The sequence below is a fragment of the Chiloscyllium punctatum genome, chromosome 25, assembly GCF_047496795.1.
Source record: "Chiloscyllium punctatum isolate Juve2018m chromosome 25, sChiPun1.3, whole genome shotgun sequence".
NCBI classification, from domain to species: Eukaryota; Metazoa; Chordata; class Chondrichthyes; order Orectolobiformes; family Hemiscylliidae; genus Chiloscyllium; species Chiloscyllium punctatum.
Window position 1 is genome coordinate 26,055,537 of NC_092763.1, and position 18,514 is coordinate 26,074,050.

Consider the following 18,514-nt stretch of genomic DNA (forward strand, 5'->3'; position numbering starts at 1 on the left):
TCCGATCTAGTACTTTGCCCCCAATACCATGCGCCCTAATTTTGCGCACTAACCTCCTATGTGGGACTTAACAAAAGCTTTATGAAAATCCAGGTACACTACATCTACTGGATCTCCCTCATCCATCTTCAGAGTGACATCCTCAAAAAATTCAAGAAGATTGGTCAAGCATGATTTCCCCTTCATAAATCCATGCTGACTCTGTCCTACCCTGTTACTACTATCCAGATGTGTTGTAATTTCATCCTTTATAATAGACTCCAGCATCTTTCCCACCACTGAGGTCAGACTAACTGGTCTATAATTTCCTGCTTTCTCTCTCCCACCTTTCTTAAAAAGTGGTATAACATTAGCCACCCTCCAATCCTCAGGAACCAACCCCGAATCTATCCAATTCTGGAAAATAATCACCAACGCAACCACGATTTCCCGAGCCACCTCCTTCACTACCCTGGGATATAGACCATCAGGCCCCGGAGACTTATCAAAATTCAGACCTAACAGTCTCTCCAACACCAAATCCTGGCAAATATAAATTCCCTTAAGTTCAGGTCCTTCAGCCACTGTTGCCTCAGGGAGATTGTTTGTGTCTTCCCCAGTGAACACAGATCTGAAGTACCCATTTAATTCTTCTGCCATTTCTTTGTTCCCAGTAATATATTCCCCTGTTTCTGTCTTCAAGGGCCCAATTTTGGTCCTAACCATTTTTTTGGGGTAAAAACAATGACTGCAGATGCTGGAAAGCAAATACTGGATTAGTGGTGCTGAAAGAGCACAGCAGTTCAGGCAGCATCCAAAGAGCAGCGAAATCGACGTTTCGGGCAAAGGCCCTTCATCAGGAATAAAGGCAGTGAGCCTGAAGCATGGAGAGATAAGCTAGAGGAGCTTATCTCTAGCTTATCTCTCCATGCTTCAGACTCACTGCCTTTATTCCTGATGAAGGGCTTTTGCCCGAAACGTCGATTTCGCTGCTCGTTGGATGCTGCCTGAACTGCTGTGCTCTTCCAGCACCACTAATCCAGTACTAACCATTTTTTTGCCTTGCACATACCTAAAAGAGCTTTTACTATCCTCCTTTATATTATTGGCCAGTTTACCTTCATACCTCATTTTTCCTCTGCGTATTTCCTTCTTAGTAATCCTCTGTTGCTCTTTAAAAGCTTCCCAGTCCTCAGTTTTCCCACTTATCTTTGCTATGTTATATTTTTTCTCTTTTAACTTTATATGTTTCTTAACTTCCCTCGTCAGCCATGGCGCCCATGCCTCCTCCTGGGATCTTTCTTCCTTTTAGAAATGAACTGATCCTGCAACTTCTGCATTATACACAGAAATATCCGCCATTGTTCCTCCACAGTCATCCCTGCTAAGGTATTGCACCATTGAACTTTGGCCAGCTCCTCCCTCATAGCTCCATATTTTTATTCAACAGAAGTACTGTCACTTCCGATTGTACCCTCTCCCTCTCAAATTGCAGATTGAAGCTTAATGTATTATGGTCACTACTTCCCAATGGCTCCTTCACTTCGAGGTCTCTGACCAATTCTGGTTTGTTACACAATACCAGATCCAGAATTGCCTTCTCCCTGGTCGGCTCCAGCACCAGCTGCTCTAAGAATCCATCTCCGAGGCACTCCACAAAGTCTCTTTCTTGAGGTCCAATACCATCCTGATTCTCCCAGTCTACCTGCATGTTAAAATCCCCCATTACAATTGTAGTAACATCTTTGCGACAGGCCAATTTCAGCTCCTGATTCAACTTACATCCGACATCCAGACTGCTGTTTGGGGGCCTGTAGATGACTCCCAAGAGGGTCTTTTTACCCTTAGTATTTCGCTGCTCTATCCACACTGACTCTACATCCCCTGACTCTAGGTCCCCCCGCGCAAGGGACTGAATATCCTCCCCTACCAACAAGGCCACCCTTCCCATCAACCCCTATTTCACTCAACCTTACAGCATGATCCCTTTCCGAGTTTTCTGCCTCATTGGTCTCGTGATCTCGTCAGCACTGATTCCATCCATGAAGATGCTCCCAGTCAAGTTGAAAACTTTGTCTTATTTCTAAATGTGAGATGGGTTGCAAATATCAAACCTGTGCCACAGCTCTCTGAACTATAGCTTGGAAATCGAGTTGGAGCTGTTATCAGCAAGGTGATTTCAAGAAAATTATTGGTGACCTGCAGGATTGGTACACAGGAAGTTTACTGCTGCTTCACAGAAATAATTTAAAGTTGACCTTCACTCACTCCCACAGTCTCACCTCCGGGCCTCACCTGGGCTCTCCACTCCCACAGACTCACCTCCGGGTCTCGCCGTGCATTAGCATCGTGACTAATGCAGCACGGTGGCTCAGTGGTTAGCACTGCTGCCTCACAGCGCCATGGGCGACTGTCTGTGTACAGTTTGCACATTCTCCCTGTGTCTGCGCGGGTTTCCTCCGGGTGCTCCAGTTTCCTCCCACAGTCCAAGGATGTGCAAGTTAGATGAATTGGCCATGCTAAATTGCCAATAGTGTTCAGGGATGTGTAGGTTAGGTATTAGTCAGGGGAGATGAGTCAATGACAGCTGCAGGAGTAAGCTGCGTTGCCAGCAAAAATGGGACAGTAAGGTTAGTGACCCCATTCTGAGGCCATTCTCATCCTGTTAATCCTGGGTGAGGGCAGCTCATACTTATAAAGAATTCCTTTCACACACACTTTTAATGCTCACTGAATATCTCAAAGCGTATCCTGCATTTTGGGCCTGTGATGGTGTAATGGTAATATCACTGGACTCGTACTCCAGAATCCTCAGTAAATAGTCTAGGACATGAATTCAAAACCCATTAGGGCAGACAGTGAAATTTGAATTACAGAAAGAAACTTTGTATTGATAAAGTTAGTTTAATGGCAATCATATAATTACCATCAATTGTCATTTAAAACTCATTTATATCCTTTCAGGAAGGAAATCAGCTGTCTCATCTGGACTGGTGTACAAGTGACTACAGACCGAAAGCAACGTGATTGAGTCTTAGCCACCCTCTGAGTAATTAGGGTTGGGCAATAAATGCTGATCTAGCCAGCCACGTCTCGAGCCAATGTGTGAATATTTCAAAAAGTGGGTTTGAAGTGTTGTAATGTGAGGAATCCAACAGCCAATGTGTGCTCAACACACTCCCACAAATAACAATGTGAAATGATTCGATAACTTTTTGTTTAATTGCAGAGAATAGCCATGTACAGGACACCAAACTTCCTGCTCCTGTTTTTCATCCAAGGAATCATTTACAACTAACCATGCAGACAAATCGGACCTTGACTCAATGTCTTATGTGAGAGACAGCCCCTCTGACAGTGCAATACTTTCTCAGTGCTGCACTGGACTATCAACCTTGATTTTCGTGCTTTGAATCTGGGATGGAACTTAACCCCACCTTATTCAGCAGCAATGCAACTTTGCCATTCTGACTGAGGCACCTAGAACAGTCAGTTCAGCAGAAGGTTCAAGCACCCGTCTCCAATTTGAAAAATATGAGGGGAGTCAGTACCGTCTGTCTTGAGCACAAGAGGTTTCTAGATCAGAGTGGTGCTGGAAAAGCACAGCAGGTCAGGCAGCATCCGAAGAGCAGAAAAATTGATGTTTCGGGCAAAAGCCCTTCATCAGGAATAGAGGTTTCCAGCATCTGCAGTCCTCACTTTTGCCTAGTTGATTTTAACCTTACTGTGAATCCTCTTGCAAGGATGCCTACCTTGAAGAAGTTCTCCTCCTCTCTCCACAGGAATCTCAGAGAGTCTCTCTCTCTCACTGCAACCCCTACGTCACATATTATACTCTTTGCTCCCTTCCCCCACTCTCCTCTCTGACCTATCACCTCCATCCCCACCCTGATTCACCTATTGTACTCTTTGCTACCTTCACCCCTGCCCCACCCCCTCCCATTTATCTCTCCTCCATGGAGGCTTCCTGCCTCTATTCCTGATGAAAGGCTTTAGAACACAGAACATAGAACAATACAGCACAGAACAGGCCCTTTGGCCCACGATGTTGTGCCGAACATTTGTCCTAGCTTAAGCACCTATCCATGTACCTATCCAATTGCCGCTTAAAGGTCACCAATGATTCTAACTCTGCCACTCCCACAGGCAGCGCATTCCATGCCCCCACCGCTCTCTGGGTAAAGAATCTACCCCTGACATCCTCTCTATACCTTCCACCCTTCACCTTAAATTTATGTCCCCTTGTAACACTCTGTTGTACCCGGGGAAAAAGTCTCTGACTGTCTACTCTATCTATTCCTCTGATCATCTTATAGAGGCCTAGCACTCTCAACCTATCCTCGTACGACCTATTCACCATTCCAGGCAACATCCTGGTAAATCTTCTCTGCACCCTCTCCAAAGCTTCCACATCTTTCCTAAAGTGAGGCGACCAGAACTTCACACAGTACTCCAAATGTGGCCTTACCAAGGTCCTGTACAGCTGCAACATCACTTCATGACTCTTGAATTCAATCCCTCACCATAGGCCTTCTTACAAGCTCTATCCACCTGAGTGGCAACTTTCAAAGATCTATGAACATAGACCCCAAGATCCCTCTGCTCCTCCACCTTACCAAGAACCCTACCGTTAACCCTGTATTCCGCATTCTTATTTGTCCTTCCAAAATGGACAACCTCACACTTGACAGGGTTGAACTCCATCTGCCACTCCTCAGCCCAGCTCTGCATCATATCCAAGTCCCTTTGCAGCCGACAACAGCCCTCCTCACTATCCACAACTCCACCAATCTTCGTATCATCTGCAAATTTACTGACCCACCCTTCGACTCCCTCTTCCAAGTCATTAATAAAAATTACAAACAGCAGAGGACCCAGAACTGATCCCTGCGGAACTCCACTTGTAACTGGGCTCCAGGCTGAATGTTTACCATCTACCACCACTCTCTGACTTCGACCGGTTAGCCAGTTTTCTATCCAACTGGCCAAATTTCCCTCTATCCCATGCCTCCTGACTTTCCGCATAAGCCTACCATGGGGAACCTCATCAAATGCCTTACTAAAATCCATGTACACTACATCCACTGCTTTACCCTCATCCACATGCTTGGTCACCTCTTCAAAGAATTCAATAAAACTTGTAATTGCCCGAAATGTTGATTGTCCTGCTCCTTGGATGCTGCCTGACCACTCTGATCTAAACTCTGGTTTCCAGCATCTGCAGTCCTCACGTTTGCCTACAAGAGGTTTATAGCCTCCCTCTGTATGTCTTGGAGTGATCCATGCAAATTCATTTATCACAGTCCTCCTTCTGTATTGTTCTTCTGGTAGTACAACACTCCTTTAGTACTATTCCTTCGAGGATGCAGCCATCCCTCAGTGTTGTGCTGCAGTTGTGCAGTCCTCAATACTGACCTTGCAACAGTACAGCATTCCCTCAACATTGCAACACTGCAGCACTGCCTAACTGAGTCTCCAACAATGCAGCACTCCCTCAGTATTACTGCTCAAACTTGGACTTTGAGAACATGCCTGGATACATGCTTTCTCTCTGTCTCTTTCCCTAATAACGAACCTGTGACTGGACCAATTTATTCAATGCTGAACATTACCTATGGGGGGAGCATATAAAGTTGGATAATTCCTGGTTTATTTTGGTTACTTGTTGGTAACTGAGAAGTTCGTTATTTGATAGCTTTGACCTTGCAGGTTTGTGTACAGAGCAAGCTGCACCCACTTCAGTCAGTTCAAGTTTATTTCCAGAGGGTGTGTTTTACAGTCAGTACAATGTCCAGCACCACCGCCTCTTCTCATGATCCAACACACTGCTTTAATTGTTTACACTACACACGGTTCAGTTAAACTGCCTTTTCAGGCTAACCTAATCTGACCAATTATTGCCTTACTAACCTACTCTGAATCATCAATGAAGTGATGGTAGAGATCACGGATAGTTGAAACAAGTGAACCCTTCTTTGATGCATGGTTTGGGTTCTACCTGGGCCACTAAGCTCCTGACCTCATTATAGCCTTAGTCCAGACATGGACAAAAAAGCTGAACTCCAGAGGAAAGGTGAGAGTGACTGCCATATCAAAACCACATTTCATTGACTGTTGCATCAAGGAGCCCAAACAAAAGGTAGAGTCAATGGTAATCAGAGGAGGATGGGGATTTACCTGCTGCTTGGAGTCATATCTGGTGCAAAGGATAATGGTTGTGACTATTGAAGGTCATCTTTGACCTGGGACATCACCACAGAAGCTCCACAGTGTAATTCCATTGAGCTCAATAGATTGCTGGATTCTTAGGCAATTAAGGGATGTGGACATTGTACTGTACAGAAGGTGAAGTTTAGTTGAATGTCACACCTCCAATGGCCTACATTTGCTCCTATTTCTTGTTATATTCTAGAAAAGACACTGGTCCCTCGGCAGATTTTGTCTTTCTCCTTTTTTCCCAGCTATTCCTATTCCATCTCTCACTTCCTTCATTCACTTCCCTTCTCCCTCTGTTTCTTTTTCTATTGCTTGACTTTCTTCTCTCCTACATCACTTCCTTTCTCACTCCCTCCTTATCGCTGCCTTCTTCTTTGTTTCCCAGTCTTCCTCCTTCTCCTTTACTCACTCTCTCATTCCACCTTCTCTCACTTCCTCTTCTTCTCCCACTCTACCTCTCCATCTTTTTGTTTCTCTTGATTCTTCACTCCTGCCATCTTAATTTCAGAGTTTCTCCCATCCTACCACTCTCTCTCCTTCTAGTTCTCTCTGTCTCACTTCTCTCCTCTCTCACTTCCTCCCACTAATTCAGAAATGATAAGAATGTAAAATCAAACAGTAACTGTTGAAAGTGCCCAGTGGAGCATTGATGTGAAACGGGAGGAAAGGTTAGGCAGTTTTTGGGAGAAATCATATTTATAAGTTAAACAAGGATAACCCAGGAGCGTTTGTAAGGAAGCAAAGAGTCATGAGTTCTGAACTGCTATTTGCAGAGAGGCAGCTTTATTCATGCACTAATAGAGGAGATAGTGGGGTAGTGGTAATTTCACTATAGACTAATAATCCAGAGACCGAAGCCAATGCTCTGGAGTCACATGGTCAAATCACATCACAGCAGCTGGTGGGATGTGAACTCAATAAAAAATCTGGAATATGCCATGAAGCTATTATCAATTGTTGTAATGACCCACTTGTTTCGGTAATGGCCTTTAAGGAAAGAAATCTGCTATCCTTACCGAGACCGGCCTCACATGAACCCCAGGCATAAATTAATACTGTTCACTGGAAAGTTTCTTCTGAGATGGCAGAGCAAGACAAAGGCAAGTGCGTGTTGTCAGTGTCACCACATTCCATGAAATGACAAAGCAAACAAAAGGCTTTAAAAGGTTGGGAAAAGGCATAAAATACATCGCATTATAGGGAGGTAATTTTAAACAAGGGTTAGAGGCACAATGGAAACAGCTTGCATCCTCAATCACACTCTGGCAAGTAACAACACTCCTCTATGCCAAAAAAACAGACAAAAATGGCAGATGTACAACAGAGGGAAGTTCGCGAGGCTCAGGCAGGAAGGGGACAGACGCACATCCTTGAGGACATTTTCAAAATTAGGTTTAGGAATTAGTTTGAGGAGGTCTAGACAGCCGCAACGTTGAGGCTGGAAACAAGGAATGACCAACATTTGGGTCATTGGAACAAATACATCAATGATGAAGGTGGAAGAGGGGACACGGCTTATAACTACACAGCAGCACCCAGACAGTTCACCTTCACAGACATATGCACCCAGTGGACAAACAGCAAGATCGCGTGATCTCACATTAGAATCAAAGTGCTATTTATTATAAATCATACAGTTTTCTAGTTAAAAGACTACAAAGTAATAAAAGCTGAACATGTGTTGTGACTACAAAGTGAACATATCAAGACAGTCTGCCTCCTCGATCCTCGCTCACACCCAGTCCCATTCTTTCATCACCTCAGTGCTCACTAACCCGGTATCTACTCTCGATCCAGCCACACTATAATTTGAAACCTATCAAGGAGCACTGGAAATAATACAGAAAAAAGATTTACAAGAATCGAAGGATTGTGTCTGTCAGGAAAGACAGAACAAACGGAAGATTTTCTTCTCTGGACAAGGGTGGGAAGGGGGTGGAACATCCTGCCTGTGACAGTAGTAGACTCGCCATTTTTAAGGGAATTTAAATGGTCATTGGATACACATGTGGATGATAATGGAATAATGCAGGTTAGGTGGGTTTCCGATTGGTTTCACAGGTCGGCACAACATCGAGGGCTGAAGGGCCTGTACTACGCTGTAATGTTCTAAGTTCTATTGAAAGGAGATTAATTGACATTTAAAACTATGAAGGTTAGATATGGAGTGGGCATATCTAATGTGCTTCCAGATGAGGGGAGTCTAAAACATATCAAAATGAATCAAAGATAGTCACTCATAACTGTAATAAGGGTTCAGCAAGGCTTCTTTCCACTGTCTGGAGATAGAATGAGGGACATACTGCATTAAATGCCTGTACATTCAACAGGAAGCTTGTGAACAGCAGAGCAAAGAGCTAGAACGTTATTTCATTATGGTCAGCTGAACCAGGATGAGAGAAAGTGCAAGCTGAGTGTAAAGTGGATTATACTATTTCTCTATGAATAGCTACTGAGATCTGCAGAAGAAGTTATGCCATAGGGACATTAGATCACATGGAATTGGGACCTGGGTATCTAGGACTCCAGATAAGATGTCCTCTCTTTTCATCCTCTGTATAGAGTGATGTTTAGCAAATTACCATTCACTCAGATGAGGGTGGACTTCACCTTACTACCTTGAGCATTGATCTTGATGAGTTGGGTCAAATAGTTTGTTTCTATAGTTAAATACTGTGTAAAATACCCATCTTTCTTGTCAAATTATTCAAATACCTTGACTTTTCCAATCTCTGTTCCTTTCCTAGTCCTACTGTTCTACTGTTTCTCTAATTTTAGATTCATACATCCTTGATTTCTATCACTCCACCATTCATAGCCATTGTTTAACTATGCCTGCGCCCAATGTTCCGGAAGTACCTCTCAAAACTCTGTCTTTCCATCTTGCTGTCCTTTATACAACCTATCTTTGACCAAACATTTGATTGCTTATCGTAATATCTCCTGATTCAGTGTCAAAGTTTGATTGACAACTAATAGAGTCCTAGGATCAACCATGTTCAGCTGCTTCACCTTTTCTCCACCATAAGGTCAGAAATGAGGATGCTCTTTAATAATTGCATAATGTTCAATATCATTTGCAGCTTCTCAGATATGTCCATGTCCAAATACAGTAAAACATGGATAAAATCTACAAATGCCAGTAAATGACCATCTTCAACAAGAGAGAATATAACTATTGCCTCTTGACATGCATCAGCAATGCTGAAACCCCATTAACCCCATTAGTTGACAGCTAATTTACCAGAAAATGAACTACATCTGGCTTTTAAATACTGTGGCTACACAAAGAGATCAGAGGCTGAAAGTTCTACAGTGAGTAACTCACTTTCTGATACCTTAAAGCCTGTCCTCTATCTACAAGGCACAAGTCAGGAGCATGATAAAACACTCCCTACTTACCTGGACAAGTGCAGTTCGAACACGCAAGATCACTATCCAGGAAAAAGCAGCCTGCTTGATTGCCACTCCATTTAACACCATCAACACTCACCTCCTGCAACACTGACACACAGTGATAGCAGTACGTGCCATCTGCAAGACACATTGCAACAACTAAACCAAGCTCCTTTGAAAGCACCTTCCAAACCCAGGACATTTACCACCTACAAGGCTATGGGCAGTATGTGCATGGGAACACTACCAGCTCCAAAATCCCCCCAAGCTACATCCAGACTTGGAACTACAAACATATTTTATTTCCTGTTGCTGGGTCAATATTCTGGAACACCAGAAAGTACTGTGGGTCCCCCTAAATCCTACAAGAGTTCACTACAACTTCTTCAAGGCGATTAGGGCTGGACAATTAATGCTGGCCAAGCCAATGATTCATACATCCCATGAAAGAGTAAAAATGTTTGCTCCTATGAAATGTCTTAGGATGCTTTATTTTTAAATTTTTTTTTACACAGTATGTGAGTGTCTCTGGCTTTTATTGCCTATTGCCTGCTAAGGGCCAACCACATTTCTGTGAGTCTGGAGTCACATGTCGGGCAGACTAGGTAAGGATGACTGATTTCCTTCCTGAAAGGGCACTATTAACGTAGCTGGACTTTTATAACAATTGTTAGTAGTTAAATGGTCACCACTAGTCCAGCTAAAATTAAGTTCAAATTTCACCATCTGCCACAGTAGGATTCAAGCCCATGTCTCCAGAACATTGACCTGGGGTTCTGGAAAACTAGTCCACTGACCTTAGCACGACACCACTCCCTCCTTTTTATTGCCATTAAATGCAAGTAAATATTATCCTTATTTAGCAAGGGCATTGAAGATTTGCACACTAAACCTCACCAAAGGTATTGTTTCAAACTCTATAAAGTCTGCTGCCATCTAGCACCACCCCTTCCATGCACTATTACATGTTTCTCAACCCTGAACCGTGTGACAGCATATGCAGAATCAGGATGCATCGGAAAATCGGTCAGTTTCCAATAGCAATAATCTCACTTTATTTGTTCATGTTAAGTACAGAGGAGCAACCTTTCGCGTTGGACCAATCACTGTGGAAACAGGGCCTGCAACAAATCCAGCAGGACTAAAGGTCACCGTGAAACTGAAGGTAGTTCCATTGTGTGTTAACTCCTATTGATCTCAGATAGGTAGAGCTGAAATCTTCTGCGTAGATGTTAGAGAACTCTGTACCTGCCAGGACGCGCCCTGCATGCAAACAAAGCAGCTGCTGCAGTATAACAATGGAAGAAATCCGACAGGACAAAGCTATTCCACCCTGCGAGCCTACTCCCATATTCAGCCTCTTATACCAAGGTTGATTGCTTGCCAATTTCAAATAAATTCAATTGCATCATGTGCCCTAAATTGTTGGCTTGTTTCCTGACTCTGAGTAACTCTGAGATCAATATATCTCACACTGCTGTAATTTGAACCAACACATTTTCATCTGAATCTTTCCTGGATTTTTCTCCAGAGCAATGCTGTGGAAAATCTCATCTGTGTATCCTGCCGATTTCCTGGTGTGAACTTCCTGAAATAAACAGCACAATCAGACCTTGTATCTTAGATTGACTGTGTTATGTCATGTGAGACTTCATTGGTATACGTGACACAAGTCAACACACTTGTCAATTCAGCCGTCTTAATCAGTACTTCTCCTAATAGAGAACAATATGCCTTTACTTATGCAAATCTTTGCACAGCCACAGCACCTTGCAAAGTGGCTTTAAGATACAAGCATTGTTGCAACATAGCAAATACATGAGCCAGTTTGGACACAGCAAGATCCCACAAATATTGAGGAAACTTTGACAAAGCTATACTTTTAGTGATGTGGGTTACGGGATAAATATTGTCCAGTTAATTTTTTTTTCAAAGAGATCTGGTCACATAACTGTTGGAGACTGAAACATCTTTTTAAAAAATAGATTTAAATTTTCACTTAATGAATGAAAGAGCGAATCTCAAGATTTCACAATTTTAAACCTCTTACTGTAACATATGACTGAAAGAATTGTTGACTAAATGCTAATTTTTTGATAGTGACTTTTTTTTAAATTACAGAGAGGAATATTTCCCCTTTATTATTATCGCACACCACTGTCTGACAAGAACTGAAGTAATTTTAACTTACAATCCTTAGATGCTCCCAATTCTAACGGGTGCCCAAATCCCTGTTTTGCATGTGGTAGCATTAAGTGACAGACTCTAGGTCCTTTGTTAAAGTTGTGGAAAGCTTTTAAATCCTAACAATTCATCTTGTGTCTTCTACCACCTCCCTGAAGCCAGGTCAAACCTGTTGTAATCCATAGAAAAATGCAGGATACACACCTTCAACTAGAAACTGCGTCCCTCCTGCATCTGACTATAATAGCTCACAAAGATTTTTCTTTTTACTGACCACATAAAACTGCTGTCAGCCTGAGATGTTAATTGAACTGTTGAGAAGGCCCTCTCCTGTTATTGTCACTTTATGCTTGAATTGAAGTAGAAATGCTAATTAACTCCTTGAGCATTCAATTCATTTTTATCTTGGAAGTAAATGAACAGATGATTGTTGCAACAGATTCTATATCTTTCTGGGACCATAGAAGCATAGATAAGTTATAGCGCAGAAAGAAATCATTCCGTCCATCATGTTTGCTCCAGCTGAATATACTAGCCCCCTACATTGTTTGGATGTGGGTGTTACTGCTAGATTATTATTCATTGTCATTTATTGTCCATCTCTAATTGCTCAGAGGATATTTAAGAGTCCACCACATTGGTGTGGTCACATGTTGGTCAGACCAGGTAAGGATAGCAATTTCCTTAAAGAGCATTAGTAACTAGGTAGATCTTGTTCCCCTGACAATCAGCAATGCTTTTATGTTTACAGTTAGATCCTTAATTCCAGGTTTTTAAAAATTTAATCCAAGTACACCTTCTGCCATTGTGGGTTTCAATCCCAGGTCCCCTGGGTTGCTAGATTAATTGTCTAGTGAGAATACAACTGGAAGGTGCCTCAGATTGGGCAGTGAATTCCAAATACCCACCATCTTCTGTGGGAAAGGATTTTCCTCATGTCCCCTCTAATCCTTATCCCAATCACCTTAAATCTAGGCCTCCTGGTAAATGACCTCTCCATTAAGGGAAATACATCTTCCCTGTCCAACCTATCCAAGTCCTTCATTATTATATACATCTCAATTAAGTCTCCTCCATTATAAGGAAAATAACCTAAGCTTATCCAATCTTTCTTCAAAGTCAGAAATCACACAGTATCAACTGATAGTCCAACAGGTTTATTTAAAATCACAAGCTGTTGGAGCGCTGCTCCTTCATTGTGTGACTTCTGACTTTGTCCACTCCAGTCCAGCACCAGCACCTCCACATTAATCTTTCTTCATAACTGTAATATTCCAGTCCTGGTGACATTCTTCTGTTGTCTCTGGAGCAATTATGTAATTGCTGCCTTCCTGGAATGTTGTGACCCAGAACTGGACACAAGAGCCCAAATGTAGTCTAACCAGCATCCTGTGTCATTCCAGCATTGCATCGTGCTCTTATAGTCAATAACTCTGCCAATGAAGGAATGCATCTTCAAATGCCTTCTTTACCACCTGTTCTGACAACTTCAGAGATATGTGGACATGATGTTTAAGATCTCTGACTTCCTCTACCCCAGTCAACACTCTCCTGTTTATTATAAATTTCCTCGCTTTGTTTAACCTCCCCAAACGCATAACCTAACACTCCTTTGGATCCAATACATTTGCGACATTTTTAGCCACTCAGCTAAACCATTGATATCATCCTACAGTTGGACAGAACCCTTTCTCTACTATCAACTACATAGTTAATTTTTCTGTTGTCAGAAATTTTCCAAATCATGTCTCCTGCGTTTAAATCTACATTTTTAATAAATGTCCCAACAGCAAGGGACCCAGCATTGCATCCTTTGGGAAACTACTGGTTTAAAAACATCCAGTCAATTTTAAATACTATTTGCCATGATACCCTGTATCCCATGGACTTTCATTTTTCTGACCAGTCTGCCATGTGAAAGTTTGTCAGATGTCTTACTAAGATCCAGTACACTACCTGATCAATCATTCTTGTTACTTCCTCAATAAGAGGAAGCAAGAGTTACCAAGATTCAATTCGTTCCCCAGGCTGACTATCCCTGATTAAGCCATGCCTCATCAAATAATGATGAATCCTCTTCCCGAGTATTATTTCCAGTAATTTCACCAGCATTGAAGTCAGACTAATTAACCTAAATTATTTGGCGTATCTTTCATACCCCTTCTTGAATAATATTCCAACATTTTATAATTCTCTGGTACATCGCCTATACCTAGTGAAGATTAGAACATGATCCTCAGAGTATCGAACACTTCTTTTCTGGTTTCTTTTAATTTCTGAGATGCAATTAATCTGGCCCTTCTTCAAGGAGGCCAGTCACTCCAGTGCTTCCCTTCTGTTTATTTTATCAATATTTTGCACTGTCCTTTTTAATTAGATTGTCCACATCACCCCTCTCTGTTGTAAAGACAGAAACAAAACACAAATTTAGAATTCTGCCAACACATTCTACATCAATGTACAAGTTATCACATCCATCTCTGATAGACCTAACCCTTTCCTTTTGCTCTTGATGTACTGGTAAACTACTTTTGGACTTTCCTTGATTTTAATGATGGGCCCAACCCTTTCCTCTTGCTCTTAATGTGCTATTAAATCACTTTGGACTTTCCTTAATTTTACCAGCCAATTCTATTTTTGTATTCTTTGTCTTAGAGTCATTGAGATGTACAGCACGGAAAAAGACCCTTTGGTCCAACTCGTCCATGCCAACCAGATATCCTAAACTAATCTGGTCCCATTTTCCAGCATTTTGCCCATATCCCTCTCAACTCTTCCTTGATGGGAATAGCCATCAAGTTTTATATACCCATCCAGATGCCTTTTAAATGTTGTAATCATACCGGCCTTCACCACTTCCTCAGGCAGCTCATTCCATATATGCACCACAGTCTGCATGAAAAAGTTGCCCCTTAGGTCCCTTTTAAATCCCTCTCATCTTTAACCTATGCCCTCTAGTTTTGGATTCCCCCACCCCAGGATAGCCTATTGACCCTATCCATGCCCCCCATGATTTTATAAATCTTTATAAGGTCACGCATCGGTCTCCGATGTTCCAGGGAAAATAGTCCTAACCAGTCAGTCTCTCCCTATAACTCAAACCCTCCAACCCTGGCAACATCCTTGTAAATCTTTTCTGAATCCTTTCAAGCTTCAAGCATCTTTCCAATAGGAAGGAGACCGGAATTGAATGCAGTATTTTGAATGCGGCTGAACCAATGTTCTGTATAGCAGCAACATGACCTCCCAATCCTGTACTAATGCATTGACCAATAAAGGCAAGTATACTAAGTGCCTTCTCACTATCCTATCTACCAGCAATTGCATTTTTGCTTTCCAAATTTTAGTTTTCACTTCACCTCAGTACTTTGTAAGATCCTCCAGGCTTCCTAAAGCATTACTTTTGTGAGACAATTAGAAGTTCTATTTTTCTGCTTTATCTTACTTTGAATAGTTCTGGATAATCAGGGGGCTCTATATTTGGCAGTACCACCCACTTTCTTTTCCCAGTATATGTCTACACTGTGCTTGTAAAAACCTACCTCTGAATGCCTCCCACTGACTTTCCTTCAGGTAGCTGTAAGCAGTCTACCTTTGCCAGATCATCTATCAGCTTTGTAAAATGTGCCTTCCAGCAATTGAGAACTTTTACTCTGGTTCCATCTTCGTTCCTTTCCATAATTATGCTTAAGATGACTCTATCTTGATGAAAAAGGTCACTCACTGCCACTTCAATGTATTTGCCCAGCTTCAGTTTCTAAGGCCATATCTAGAATTGTGCTCTTACTCATTGTTCTTGCTATGTGCAAGTTAAAACAATTGTTACCAAGAATGCAGTTCATTTTCCGCCTTCTGCATCTCACGCCACACTATTTATATCCCAGTAGATATTTGAGTATTGAAATCCCAACTATTATTCTCCCATTATTTTTGGCACTCAGAACTTTGCTGACATACTTGGTCCTCTGACTCTCTCCTATTATTTGAGGGTCAAGAATACACATCTTGTAGTGAGGTTGCCATTTTCCTGAGCTCAACCTATATGGCCTCATCTGAGGCTTCGTTAAGAATATCGTCTCTACTCACAAATGTAATTGATCATTTCTAACCAATAATGTCACACACCCATTTTATTTATCCCCTTCTCCCTCCTGCTGAAAACTATCTGGGGTTGTTGAATTGCTGTCCTTGCTCCTCTGAAAGCCATGTTTCCTTGCCACCTTGTGTCTATCTATGCCCTCATCTCATTGCCTTTATTCACCGTACGCCTTGCGCGTACATAGACAACTTCTAATACTGACCCTATTTTCTGGACACTTTTCAACATCTGCTTTCTCGTTAACTCATTGCCTCCTGTTCCCTGCTCTGAATTTGTCCCCAGGTTCTGATCTTCCTGCTAATCCCATTTAAATTCTCCACAAAAGGACTGCCAAATCTCCCTGCAAGGTTATTTATCCCAATCCATATCAGGTATAAACTGTTCAATCCGTACATATCCCAACTTCCCCAGAACTTGTATCAATGCCCAAGAAATCTGATGCCCAGCCTCCTGTACTAGCTTTCTATGTTCATCCTCAAAAAAATGCTTTACGGCTCCTGTATTTCAATCTCCTATTTAGTTCACTAACATCTTTCAGGACTTAATCTCATTCTTAGTTAAATCACTGATCACAGAAAAAATGTCCTGCAGCTACTCTGTAACATCTCTTACCCTGGTACTAGAGGTGGCAACATACCATCTTGGAGTCAGTTTGATGCCAGCAGAAGCATCTGTCTAACCCTCTGCCTTTGGAATCTCCTATTATTACACCATTTCATTTTTCTTCCTTCCCATAAGCTTGTGCAATGCCTCATTTTCAAGTTGCCTATCACCCACTTAATGCTGGCCCAGGTCAAAAAAATCGACGGTTTTGTGTCTATGTTCTGTCTCAGGGAGTTCGAAGAGTGTGGTGCTGGAAAAGCACAGCAGGTCAGGCAGCATTAAAGCGCAGGAGAATTGACATTTTGGGCATAAACCCTTCATCAGTACTGAGTGGGTAGCCCAAGGGGGTGAGAGATAAATGGGAAGGGGGGGTGGGGGTGGGGCTATGGGAATGGTAGCTGGAAATGCAATAGCTAGATGAAGTAGGGGGTGATGGTGATAGGTTGGAGAGGAGGGTGGAGTGAATAGATAGGAAGGAAGATGTATGGGTAGGACAGTTCAAGAGGATTGTGCCGAGTTGGAAGGTTGGATCTGGGATAAGGTGGGGAGAGGGGAAATGCGGAAACTGGTGAAATTCACATTGATCCCGTGTGGTTGGAGGGTCCCAAGGTGAATGAGGATGAGGCATTCTTCTTCCAAGTGTCAGGTAGTTAGGATTTGGCAGTGGAAGAGGCCCAGGACCTGCATGTCCTTGGAGGAGTAGGAGGGGGAGTTAAAGTGTTCAGCCACGGGGTTGCTTCATGCGTGGAGACAACCCCACCTCTCTGTGACTGATCACACTTTTGTTTTAAATAGACTTTCATTGAAAAAAAAATGTTTACGTATTACAACAAATACAAAACAATATAATTCAAAAAAGAACACAAGAAAAAAAAGTTTAAAAAAAATCCAACCGGCCCTCATAAACAAATGTATAAATATGTATAGAAAAATATAATATTCAAAAACCCAACTAGCTATTTAACTAAATAATTAATAACCAACAACAAATTAATAAATAGTAATAACTCAGCCCAGCCAAACAAGACACTCATACATTCACAGTTCCTCCTCCCTGGATATTGGACTCATAAAACACAATCCATTACGGCTACATAAAAGCCCTTATTAGTGTGGCAGATAAATCTGTGTCCAAGCATTCCAAGAAGGGCTGCCATGTCTAATAAAAATTCTCATTTTTGTGTGGTGTACCATACTTGTGAGAAAATCCAAGGGCATATGCTCCATAACAATCTTCCGCCTACCCGATAGGCCAGGGGGGTTTTCGGGTACCTAACCTAACAAGATATTCTTTCTTGCACAAAAAGTGAGGATATTGAAAAGTTTTTTCTTATGCGCATTTGCAGGGAACACACTGGGCAGGCCCAAAAGATCAGAAATTTGGGTCCTTCTCCACCCTTACACCCAAAATCCCCTCCATTGCACCCACTACAGCACTCCAATATGCTTGAAGCCTCCCACAAGACCAGAGACAATGGGTGAGAGTGCCCGTACAGACCTTGCACTTAGGACATGTTGAAGATAACCATTGTTTAAATTTTGACAAAAGGCCTGGAGCAAAGTGGACCCTGTGGAGAATCTTCAACTGTAAAGCATGGGTCCTATTGCAAATTGATTTCTTTCTTGAGTTTTCCCAAATATATTTCCATGTCTCTGAGGAGACTTCCACACCTAGTTCTCTCTCCCACACCCTGCAGAGTCAATCAAACTGATCTGAGGGGGGCACTCCCAATTGATGATATAAAGTGTTAACAGAAAGTGTACTCTTAGCACTGAGCACCCTCCTCTCTATGTCAGATTTGTAGGGATCAATCAAAAGTATTGTCTTTTTTTGAATAAATTCCCTAACTCGAAAAAAAGAAAGAGGTCCTTGTTAGATAGCTCGTATTTCTGTGTTAACTGATCGAAGGACATCATTATGTCTCCCTCAAATAAATCACCCATGCAAGACACACCCCTAACTGCCAAATGTTTGAATCCTGAAACTATCATCCCCGGGTGAAAACCCGGCATACCCACTAAAGGTATAAAAGAAGA